The 10,903-nt window shown below is 43.2% G+C and overlaps 1 long non-coding RNA gene across 1 annotated transcript; it reads left to right on the top strand.

Annotated features, from left to right (window-relative positions):
* Window positions 1-507: 507 nt before the first annotated feature.
* LOC131478183 (uncharacterized) lies at window positions 508-9,848 on the top strand. The gene is made up of 3 exons (XR_009244342.1): window positions 508-619; window positions 5,030-5,101; window positions 9,758-9,848. It is a non-coding gene; the product is annotated as an uncharacterized LOC131478183 (long non-coding RNA).
* Window positions 9,849-10,903: the final 1,055 nt, after the last annotated feature.

Here is a 10,903-nt window from a genome sequence, read left to right on the forward strand (position 1 = left end):
CCAAGTGAGCCGCAACGGGCAGATGCGTGCCGATTGGATGCCAGAAAACAGGAACCTCTTCCGGGTCTCCCACGCGGGTGCAGTGTTCCAATGCATTGGGCCGTCCTCGACTGCTTCCCCAGGGCACAAGCAGGGAGCTGGATGGGAAGTGGAGCTGCTGGGATTAGAACCGGCTCCCATATGGGATCCCGGGGCTTTCAAGGAGAGGACTTTAGCCGCTAGGCCACGCCGCCGGGCCCTGATATTTGTTTTTAGATGCCCTTGGCCATCACTGTTTAGGTGTCAATGGTGAACTGGCTGGCAGAGTCAAAACTTTGAGTGAAGGAAGGGTATGCAAGTTTATTTCTTATCATTAAAGGAATTAAACTTGCTTCTGAAGATTTCTGAGAAATGTGCAGATATTACTACAAGTAAAATGCCGAGGACAGGATCTGGCATGCGATAAAGTTCAGTAATGATCATTCTTCCTTTAAGTTGGAAGTATTACTGTCATTTTCCAGTGCGCCTCATGCAGACACTGCCTCCTGGAAACCACAAAAGGGACCTCAATGATGACAGGCTTCAGTCTCCAAGGAATTGGGCAGAGATATTTTCATTGGAATGAAAACAAATTATGAGGGTGAGTATTGGGCACAGTAATTCAGATACCCCTTGGGATGCTTGAATCCCATATAGAGAGCCTGGGTTCAAGTCCCAGGCCTGCTGCTCATTCCAGCCTCCTGCTTGTGCACATCCTGAGAGGCAGCAGGCTCAAGTACTTGGTCCTTGCCACCTAAATGGAGACCATGATTGAGCTGCAAACTCCTGGAGTGGATTTGGCCTAGCTCCGACTGTTGCAGGCCTTTGGAGAGTGAACGACAGGATAAAAGGTCTCCTATTTGATTTGTCTCTTTGTCTTCCAAAGAAACTAAAAACTAAAATAACAATGTCAAATATGAGAGAACTTCAAAATGTTCCCAGAAAGTGGAATTAAGAGAGAAATTAATTTTGGAGCAAAATATTTTACAATTCATGCACATAAAGGGCCTGAAAAGGTTCATGAAAAATGCACATCATGAAAAAGTTATGCATGGATTTTAAATTTTCTTTGAACCAAAAACAAGTATATCTTTCAGTGCCAGTGTTCCATAAATATCTTACATTCCTTCATGTGTGAACAAGGAGTGCAGATAGTAATTATTTGAGATCATTTCAATCGGGAAGAATGAAGGAAAAACTCGAGAGAGAACCAGGGAATTCTCTGCTTCTAGAAAAGTCTGTTGGTTTGCTGATTGACTCATTGGGACCAGAGTCAAAGGCAGCATGAAATAAGGCAGTGGGAAAGACTGAGCCATTGATGAAAACACTCAGAAGTGCCTAGCCATGGCTTGCAAGGAGTCTTGCTCTTCATACCTACCTTATTTGGGTGTGATTCTGCTCCCGGCTCCACAGCACCCTTTATTTAGGGGTGGTGAGGTGGTGGGAGCATGCTCATCCCACAAAAGCACTGCTAGGAGAAGCGCTGGGAGAAAGTGTGTTTGTTACCAGTAGCTCACTTGTATTTTCCTAGCATATGTTTTAATTAAAAAGATTACCTAAATTCACTCGCATTTTGTGATCGCAGCATTGCACAGACTTTAAGGAATATTCCTGCCAGTCTTCACTCACCACTTACATGGTTGTCCACTTGGGGTCTGAGCTGGCCTGGACATCACTATATTAAAAAAAAAAAAGTCCCTAGGGTTACTCTGATATGTTTCTCAAGAAATTCCCCTCACTTTCCTTTGCCCATCTGACAATTTGATGTCAGTTGGTGATTCATAAGTTACCTCTGCCTTGTCTGTTTAGGGAACACTTCAGAGGAATTTTCCTTCCCAGTACCAGGGCTAAAAAAGATAAGAAACTTGTTTTTAAGGTAGAAAGGTCTGGCTGGCCTGGTGAATTCACCTCGATTTTCTGATTTGAGACTGTGCTTGTCAACATTGTGAGAAAGCAAAGGGGTGGTGCAGATGAAACCAGCTGAAGATATTTGCCCATGCTTTCCCTCCACTGTGTTCAGAGCAACTTTATGAAATGAAAAGGTGCTCTGAAACAGGGCTGGGTGGTGCCAGTGTGCCCAGTGGTCTCTTCCTAGTTTGCTTGTAATCTGGGTCAGCCCTAGATTCAATTGGAGTTCCTCATTCAAACCATAGTAACAGAATATAACCAGTAAGTGGCTGTGTCTCCGTTTTCTCAAAGATGGTCCCTTTTAAGGGCCTCTCTATGCTGCAGAAAATAGAAATTTGATTATTTCCTATGATGGACATCATAGTCATTAGGGTTTAGTATTCAATATTAGGAGGCCAATAGTTCAGTATATAATATAATTCAGGCCAATATGGGTTGAAAATAGCTGATTGACATTCAAGTCGATTAACCAATATGACCTACAGATTGTGTACTGTGATCAACAAAAGATTAAAGGTCAAAGTTTTGAGTGGAAAATGGTAAGGTCAATATTCAAATGAAAATTCAAGATAATGTCTCCTTCAAATGAATTTTTTCACTTTTATATATACAAGTTCTATTGTGATATAATTTACACACTTACTAATGTGTAGAATTCAATAACTTTTAACTCATAAAATTGTAACAAATTTATACCAAAAGCAAGGTACAGGCTTTTTACTGGGTAGCCACTGCTCTGATTTCTGTCTCAATAGAATTTTTAAAGACTTATGTATGTATGTATGTATTTGAAAAGCAGAATGACAGAGAGGGAAAGGGATCTTCCATCTGCTGGCTCATTTCACAAACGGCCGGAAGAACCGGGGCTGTTAGACTAAATCCAGAGGCCCAAACTCCATCTGGAGCTCCTGTGTGGGTGGCATGAGGAACAAGTACTCGGGTCATCTGCTTTCCTGTGCATTAGCAGGGAACTGGATTGCAAGTGGGGTTCTGACTTTGGATGCCAGCATGGCCAATGGCAGCTTAATGTTCTACACCACAATACTGAGCCTATAGGTTTGTTTTTTCTTTTTCAAAATCATAATTTGAACCACTCAGCATATATTCCTTGGAGTCTGGCTTCTTAAGATAAAGTTTTGAAATGCTTCCATCCTGTTGTGTGCATCTGTAATGCTCTACTGCATGGATAAAACAATTTATAAATTCACTAGTTCATAACTTTAGTTTGTTTGCAGTTTGGGACATTTAACTTCTGGTGACTATTGGTATTCAGGTTTTTGTATAGACAGGCTTAAATATCGATAGATAGATAGATAGATAGATAGATAGATAGATAGATAGATAGATAGTTAAAAGGCAGAATTAGAGAGAGGGGCAAGCAAGAGGGAAAGACAGAGAAAGAGAAAGATGTTCCATCTGCTGATTCACTCCCCATATGAACACAACACCTGGGCTGGGCCAGGGCAAAGCTGTGAGCCAGGAACTGCCTCCAGCTCTCCCATGTGGGTAGCCAAGGCCAAAGTACTTGGGCCATATTTCATTGTTTTCCTGGAAACATTAGAAGGATGTATAAGTTTAACATTATGAGAACTGCTAAACTTTTGCCAAGGTAGGATTCTCCCCAGGAGTGTTCTAGCTCTGATATATTCTTTCCAGGACTTGCCATTGTCAAACTGCTTTAAAGAGTGGGCCACTCTCATAGATGTGCTATACTATTTCATTGTGTCTTTCAAATATGAAGTGCGGGCCTGACCCAGTGGCCTAGCAGCTGAAGTCCTCTCCTTGAATGCACCGAGATCCCATATTGGCACCAGTTCTAATCCCGGCAGCTCCACTTCCCATCCAGCTCCCTGCTTGTGTCCTGGGAAAGCAGTTGAGGACGGCCCAAAGCCTTGGGACCCTGCACCTGTATGGGAGGCTTGGAGGAAGGTCCTGGCTCCCAGCTTCAGATCGGCACAGAACCAGCCATTTTAGTCACTTGGGGAGTGAATCATCAGACAGAGATCTTCCCCTCTGTCCTCCTCTCTGTGTATCTGACTTCGCAATGAAAATAAAATAAATCTTAAAAAGTATTTTCTAACCAGCTAGGCACCTTGCTATCATAGAGTTTGTCAAAGAAGCATTGAAGATTAATTTTGTTGCAATTAGTGTAATAGACAGAAAGCTCTCCAAATGAGCTCTCCCTCAAGGGCTGAGGCTGGGGCTGGGCTAGGACTAAAGCCAGGCACCAGGAACGCAGTCTGGATATCTGTATGAGTGGCAAGGACCCAGGTCTTTGTGCCCAAGGTGTGCATTAGCACGAAACTGAAACGGGAGCTGGCACTGGAACCCAGACCCTCGCAGGTGGGACGTTTCAACTGATCTCTGAATGGCTAGGTCAAATGCGCATCGGGCAGCTGCCTACCAGGAAAGTATTTCTGCTCAACATCTTGAAGACTGAAGGGTGGCCAATTATGTCCTGCAGGCATCCAACCCAGCCTCACATCCAAAACTGCTCTTGCCACAATGAGTGGGAAACAACAGATGCTTGAGCTGCTCTTTGCATTTGCTCCTTTTCATCCATGGAGGAGTTGGGAGTCTTCTCTCTGCCTGCCTTTATATGAATGGCTTGATGGGCCTGCTGCTCACAGGTGTCTGTTGGTCTGCCATTAACCTTCGGTTTAGATGGACGCGTCCCCTGTCCTTCCAGCACCTTTTTAGCAGTCATTAGACCAGAACCATCTCTGCTACACAAACACAGCATGCCCCTTCATGCCTCTGTTCTTTTGCATATATGTATCTTTGTTGTTGTTGCTGCTGCTGCTGCTCTTCTTCTGAGAATGCCTTGTCTTCCTTTTCTGCCTGGGAAATTTTTATTGGTCCTCCGGGATTAGATCTAATGTCACCGTCACCGATAGTGACGCCCAATTCCTCAGTCCTGTTGGCTGTACTTGCTGAGTTCTGTTCTCACTGACTTTGGAGGCCTGATCATGACCTCTGTCCATCTTGGACCCTCTGCAGGCTCAGAGTTTCTCCCAGTCCAGAAGCACAGGGTGAGTATTTGAGATGCAACACACCGCGCACACTCAATATTGTTGACTGCCTATTTGGATTTGCTCTACAGGATACTTAAATACAGAGATTTTCTTCGACTTAGAAGAGAATGATAGAAGCCTTTCAGAAGCAGAAATGCATGGTGATTTAAAAACATGATATATAAGGGTTCATCACAAGTTTAACAAGAAAATGGAAACTTATTTTGCTGCAAAAAAAAAATTGGGCACAAAAGATGCTTTACACGGCATATGGAATACTTATACATGTATGGGTATAGATTTCAAAGTTATCTTGGCAGCAAAATAACTGTTAATTATATTTTCTACACACTTTGTGAAGTTCCCTTGTATAGTGTGGTGAAATGGTGGTCATAAAATTTAATTAATCCCAGATAGAACTGGATGCCACTCACCGTAACCCAATTCACATAGTTATAAACCTTTTATGATGGGGAACAAAAGTAAAAAAAAAAATACAAAGAATTCTGTGATTCTTATCTGTACCACTGGACTGTAATATGTAAATAATGGCTTTAGCCAAGCCATTAGCTAAATATTAAGTCTACAATATTAAGACTGTTTAGTAAGAGTATTTCCCAAGAGGTATTTGAGACATACTCATTTGAAAGCAAGGTTAGTTGTTTACACAAACTTCAAATTTAGCTGCATTTTATCTGACACCCCTAGCCAAAGTGAAACCTCTTCCCTTGGCACTATAGCGGGGCTGACTGTACTCTTGGGAGTCAGTTTGACACCATGCAATGGTCAATGTGAGGCTGTTATTCTACCCTCCTGGCTGGGATCAACTCTGATGGTAACTGTCTTAAACTAGGGTGGAGTGCAAGGCCAGGTAGCCAACTGGGATCAGAACAAGATAGAAAAGCAGTGATGGCACTGACCACGTGGGTGAGGATGGCAACATTTACAGGTCTTTACAACAATGGGAGAGTGAAATGACTGTATAGTGTTTGCTACTTCTTTCATTGAGGGAAGAGATCTATGGCTTCCTTTTGAGTGTGGGCAGACTCTATAACTGCTTTGAGCAATAGGATGATAACAAATTAACACAACACCAGGTTCTGAGGCCAGGTCTGAACAGCCTCCCAGTTTCCACTCCTGTTGCTTAAGGACACTCTTTCAGGGGATGCCTTCATATAAGAGATTCAAAGGTGCCATGCTGGAGAGCCCATGGGCAAGCATGCGAATATGCAGATCCAGCTAAATAACCCTGTTTATAGCAGTGAACCCAGAAGGCCTCCCCATTTCCCAGGTGAACTCCCTCAATGAAACATGAATTAAGGGCCCAACATGATGACTCAGGGCTATATCCTCACAATGCACATGCCAGGATCCCATATGGTTGCCGGTTCATGTCCTGACTGCTCCACTTCCAATCTAGCTTCCTGCTTGTGGCCTTGGAAATTAGCAGAGGATGGCCCAAAGCCTTGGGATCTTGCACTTGTGTGGAAGACCTGGAAGAAGCTCCTTTGATCAGCTTAGCTCTGGCTGTTGCAGCCATTTTGGGAGTAAACCAGCAGATGAAAGAATTTCTTTTTTCTCTCTCTCTCCTTCTGTCTCTAAATCTGTCTTTCCAATAAAAAAAAAATCTTTAAAATAAAAGAGACATGAAGCAAAAGAACCACCCAGTTGCTCTGTCTGTGTTTCTGACCTTTGGTATCTGGACATATAACAAAAATAATAGTTATTAAGTGACTCAGTGTGGGGATGGTTTGAGTTCATAGAATCATGGAGGTTCTTCAAAAAGCTTGTAGAAAATGAAATTATAAAATATGTTTATCACAAAACAAGTGAAATTTATGAATAGAAAGCCAGTATACTGAATATAAGTAGTAATTAGTAATTTCTCTGATATTGTAATGACTTAAGAAAGAAGTGCTTTCAGGCTGATGCCCCTGTCCAGTAGGTTAATTTTCTGCCTGCAGTGTCAGCAGCTCACATACACACTGATTCATATCCTGGCTGCTGCACTTCCAATCTAGTTTCCTGTTTATAATCTGGGAAGAAAGCAAAGGAAAGCTCAAATTCTTGGGCACCTGCACCCATGTGGGAGACCCGGAAGAAGCTCCTGGCTCCTGGATTCAGATAGACTCAGTTTCAGCTGTTGTGGCCTTTTGCGGAGAGATTCAGTGGATGGCAGTCCTGTCTCTTTCTCTCTGCAGCTCTGTCGTTCAAATAGAAATCAAAATCTTAAAAACAACAAAAAAAAGAAATGCTGTGGACAATTTGAAAATTCAAACTATCCCATTTTCTTGTTGGTCTGCCAAAGGAATCATACTCAGAATGAGGTCTTCCCTAGGATGCTGTAGTTAATTAGCTCAGCACCAGGCTGGCTCAGCTGAAGACAGCTAGGGCTCCAGACTCCGACCTACTCAGGCCTTCTCCTGGGGCAAGATACTTCATCTAGGTGGCAGGACAGTCACAGGAAGTCATGTGGACCTGGAGTAGATGCAGAGGAAGTCATCAGGTTAGGGCGCAGCAAAACTGTCGGTACCAATACCAGGCCCAGGTCGGGCTGTGTGTAGGGGGAGCCCGGAGTCAGAGCTGCAAGCATCACTAACAGTGCACCTGCTGTAGATAGAGTGAACTTGAGAGAATGCAGTGGGAATCTGACAACTCCCACAGGCAGTGTAGCTGGGAATTTCCAAGGAGATGATGCAAGAAGGTTCTGAGACTCTGACCCAAACCACTCAGGGCTGAAAGCCTCTACTGCAAGGTATTCAATGAGACCACACCTGGGTTGTGTATGCTGTAATTACTGATATTTATCTGACTTAATTGTCAGGTACATCTGTTTCTAGTTTTGCTTTGCTTCTTCTCAAATAAGGTTTTTTGTTTTCTTAAATATTATCCGTAAGGCCTCTGCATATACTTCTGGAGGAGAAGTACCCAAACCTGGGTAAGCTCAAAGATGACCTAGTCATGCTCCTTTTGCTTAAGGAGAAACTGGGTTGAGTCAGCAAGGTTGCTGAGTAGCAGAAACTAGCTGGATAGCATACTCCCAGGGGCAGATTTGATCAGCATTGTCATTGAGAAGTGGCGATTTTTCCTACACTAAACTTTTGGAAAAACCACTGGCTTATGTGAAGGGAGACACACTTGCATTTGAAAGGCATATACCTTATTTGAGAATAAATACCTGGCCTGTTTTGTTCTGTATATATTTGAAAAATACTTTTATCTAATGAATATGTATGATGGTTATGATAATTACTTCTTCCAACAAAGTACAAAGCTTTTAAACAAGCCACTTCTAAAAACCATCACACTCCATTGCAGGGACTCTCAGAGAAGCCTTGACTTGGCATGGTACCATATTAACTTAATAAGCTGAGTGAATTCCTGTGTGAGCTGAGGTGGGCCCCTTAGAGGACCTTGTAAGCATCTCATTAGGTAACAAAGAACACATATAAATGTTTGGTCATATTTGTACCCTGGTATTACTGTTCAGATACATTCACAGCCTATAAAGCTATGGGTTCCTTTGGAGCCAATAATGCTGCATGCTAGAAAGATTTCAAATTTATTCAGGATCCATAATGCTGACCACATAACAACAGAAAAAAGGAGCCATTAAATGCTATTGTAGTGTGGTCAGTTATTATAGCAATAGCTCAGTGGCCTGACATTTTCAGCAGTAAAATATTGAGGCATCTGAACTTTTAAAAAAATCACAGCAATTTGTAGTCAGAACAGCAAAAACATATTTGTATCTGTAAGACACTGATTCATTTTCTTGCCTGTTAACCTTCCTGCTGGAGTGACTGCTCTCTGGCTGGCTATTTAGATGATGAAGTGATCAATTTCTGGACATGGAGCAAATTGCTAGATATTTGAACTCTCCAGAGCAGGAGTGGGCAATTATTTTGATTTCAAGCTCAAGTTGGTAGGTTTGGCTGAACACACATTCTACAAGGAGTGAGGGCTACTTTGCTCTTGTGTGGAAACACACACATCAGAGATTACTCACTCACTGCTTTTAGGAACTGTGTTCCTGCATTGTTTGTCTCTATTGTTCTCTTGGTTTCAAAAGACCATGTGTTTCCATGTAATTCAGCATTTTGTGAAGACATTCATAGTTATGTCCAAAGTAAGATAGGTCTGGTTGCTATGGTACATCTTTCTTTTTCTTTCTTTTCCATTGGAATGTCAGATTCACAGAGGAGAGGCACAGAGGAAAAATCTTTCATCCACTGGTTCACTCCCCTAATGCCCGTAACAGCTGGAACTGAGCCAATCCAAAGCCAGGAGCCAGGAGCTTCTTTCGTGTCTCCTACAGAGGTGCAGGGCACCCAAGGACTTGGGCCATCCTCTACTGCTTTCCCAGGCCACAAGCAGGGAGCTGGGTGGGAAGTGGAGTAGCTGCGACACAAACCCGTGCTAGCCTTTGGAGGTGGAGGATCAGCCAGCTGAGCCATTGCATTGGTCTCACATAGTTCTTTTTATCTTCATTGCTTGCTGCCTCAGATATCCTGGCACCTAAGACTACATAATGAGACGGCAGGACATTATATCTGAAATCAAGACACTTAGATTTTAAACTCTTTCTCTTGCATGACAGGTGTCTCACCTGTCACTCGATACCTTGACAGGTACAGTGGCTTGGAGGAATACCCTGTAATCCAGCTGTCTGGATTGCTTGGAGATCCTTATCTGGAAAAGTGATTACATTAATAGCGAACACTGTAGTGCTGCCTTTGTGCCAGGCGGTTTTCAAATATAGTAACTCATTCGATTCTTAGGACAACTCAGTGAAGTGGATTCTCTTGTTCTTATAGTGCAGATGATGAAACGGAAGCTCAGAGACATGAAGCAGCTTGCTCATGCCTGAACAACGGAGAAGAAACAAGGCCATGATCTGAACCCAGGTACTCTGGCTCCAGAATTAATGCTATACAACCTGCTGATCGGATGCTGCATGAATTAACTTTATTACCTGTGAGAGGGGCATAAGGTGACTTCTGTCGCTCTCACAGGGATGTCGCAGCTATCACAGTCACCACAGACGTGGAAGCTTAAAGTGCTCCAGAACCCATAACATTATTAACTCCCTTGCAAAGCTATTGCTAAACAAATAACACTTTGGGATTCCAGACATTTTAGGTTGATATTTGTGATTTAAAAAAAATCAAATCATTCATTATATCAATGTGAAATACCTTGAGGAAGTCATTGCTAGGTGCTCCAAAGTGCTCCAGGTGTCTGCTATTCAGGGTGAGCACTGTGGGGCAGCAGACAGTGCCACCCTTGGAATGCAAAATCCCATATTGGAGTGCCTGGTTCAAGTCCTGGGCATTCTACAGCTCTAAACTCATATGTCCTTTAAATCATGGCTAATTAATCAGGCTAATGTGCCTGGAGTGATGACCTAAGTGCTCAGGGCCCTGCCATCAAGAGGGAGACCTGGATGAAGTTCCTGGTTAATGCCTTTTTTTGGCCCAGGCTATGTGTAGGCATTTGGGAAGTGAACCAACAGATGGAAGATTCTCTCTCTCTCTATCTATCTCTCAAGGCACAGAGTAGGGACTTTGTGCCTTGCTTTCTCATTTGCTGGTCTCCTCTTGGAACTAGCATCACTGCTCCATGCATTTCCCCTACTGCTCTGCTCAGGAAACAGGACCTTAAGTGAGGTCTTGGGGTTGGGAGCTATGATGTCTCAGTTGTATTTTGGAAAGTGTCTGGTCCATCATGAGGGTACATGAGTGGTCTGTGCAGGAGGTTCAGGTGAAGAGATAGTCTTGCCAGTGATGTCAAAAGCTCCAGTGGTGTTTGCAAGGATACCAACTATTAGCCTTCCCCCTCCACACCCACACACCTCCTTTACAGTCTGCCCTTCATCGCTCGTGGCCAGGGCTCGCCGTCAGTGTCTGCACCTGCTTTGTGAACTGCTGGTCACTGTGTGACTCATTTATCTCTTGAAAACT

This window comes from Ochotona princeps, chromosome 28, assembly GCF_030435755.1.
Source record: "Ochotona princeps isolate mOchPri1 chromosome 28, mOchPri1.hap1, whole genome shotgun sequence".
NCBI classification, from domain to species: Eukaryota; Metazoa; Chordata; class Mammalia; order Lagomorpha; family Ochotonidae; genus Ochotona; species Ochotona princeps.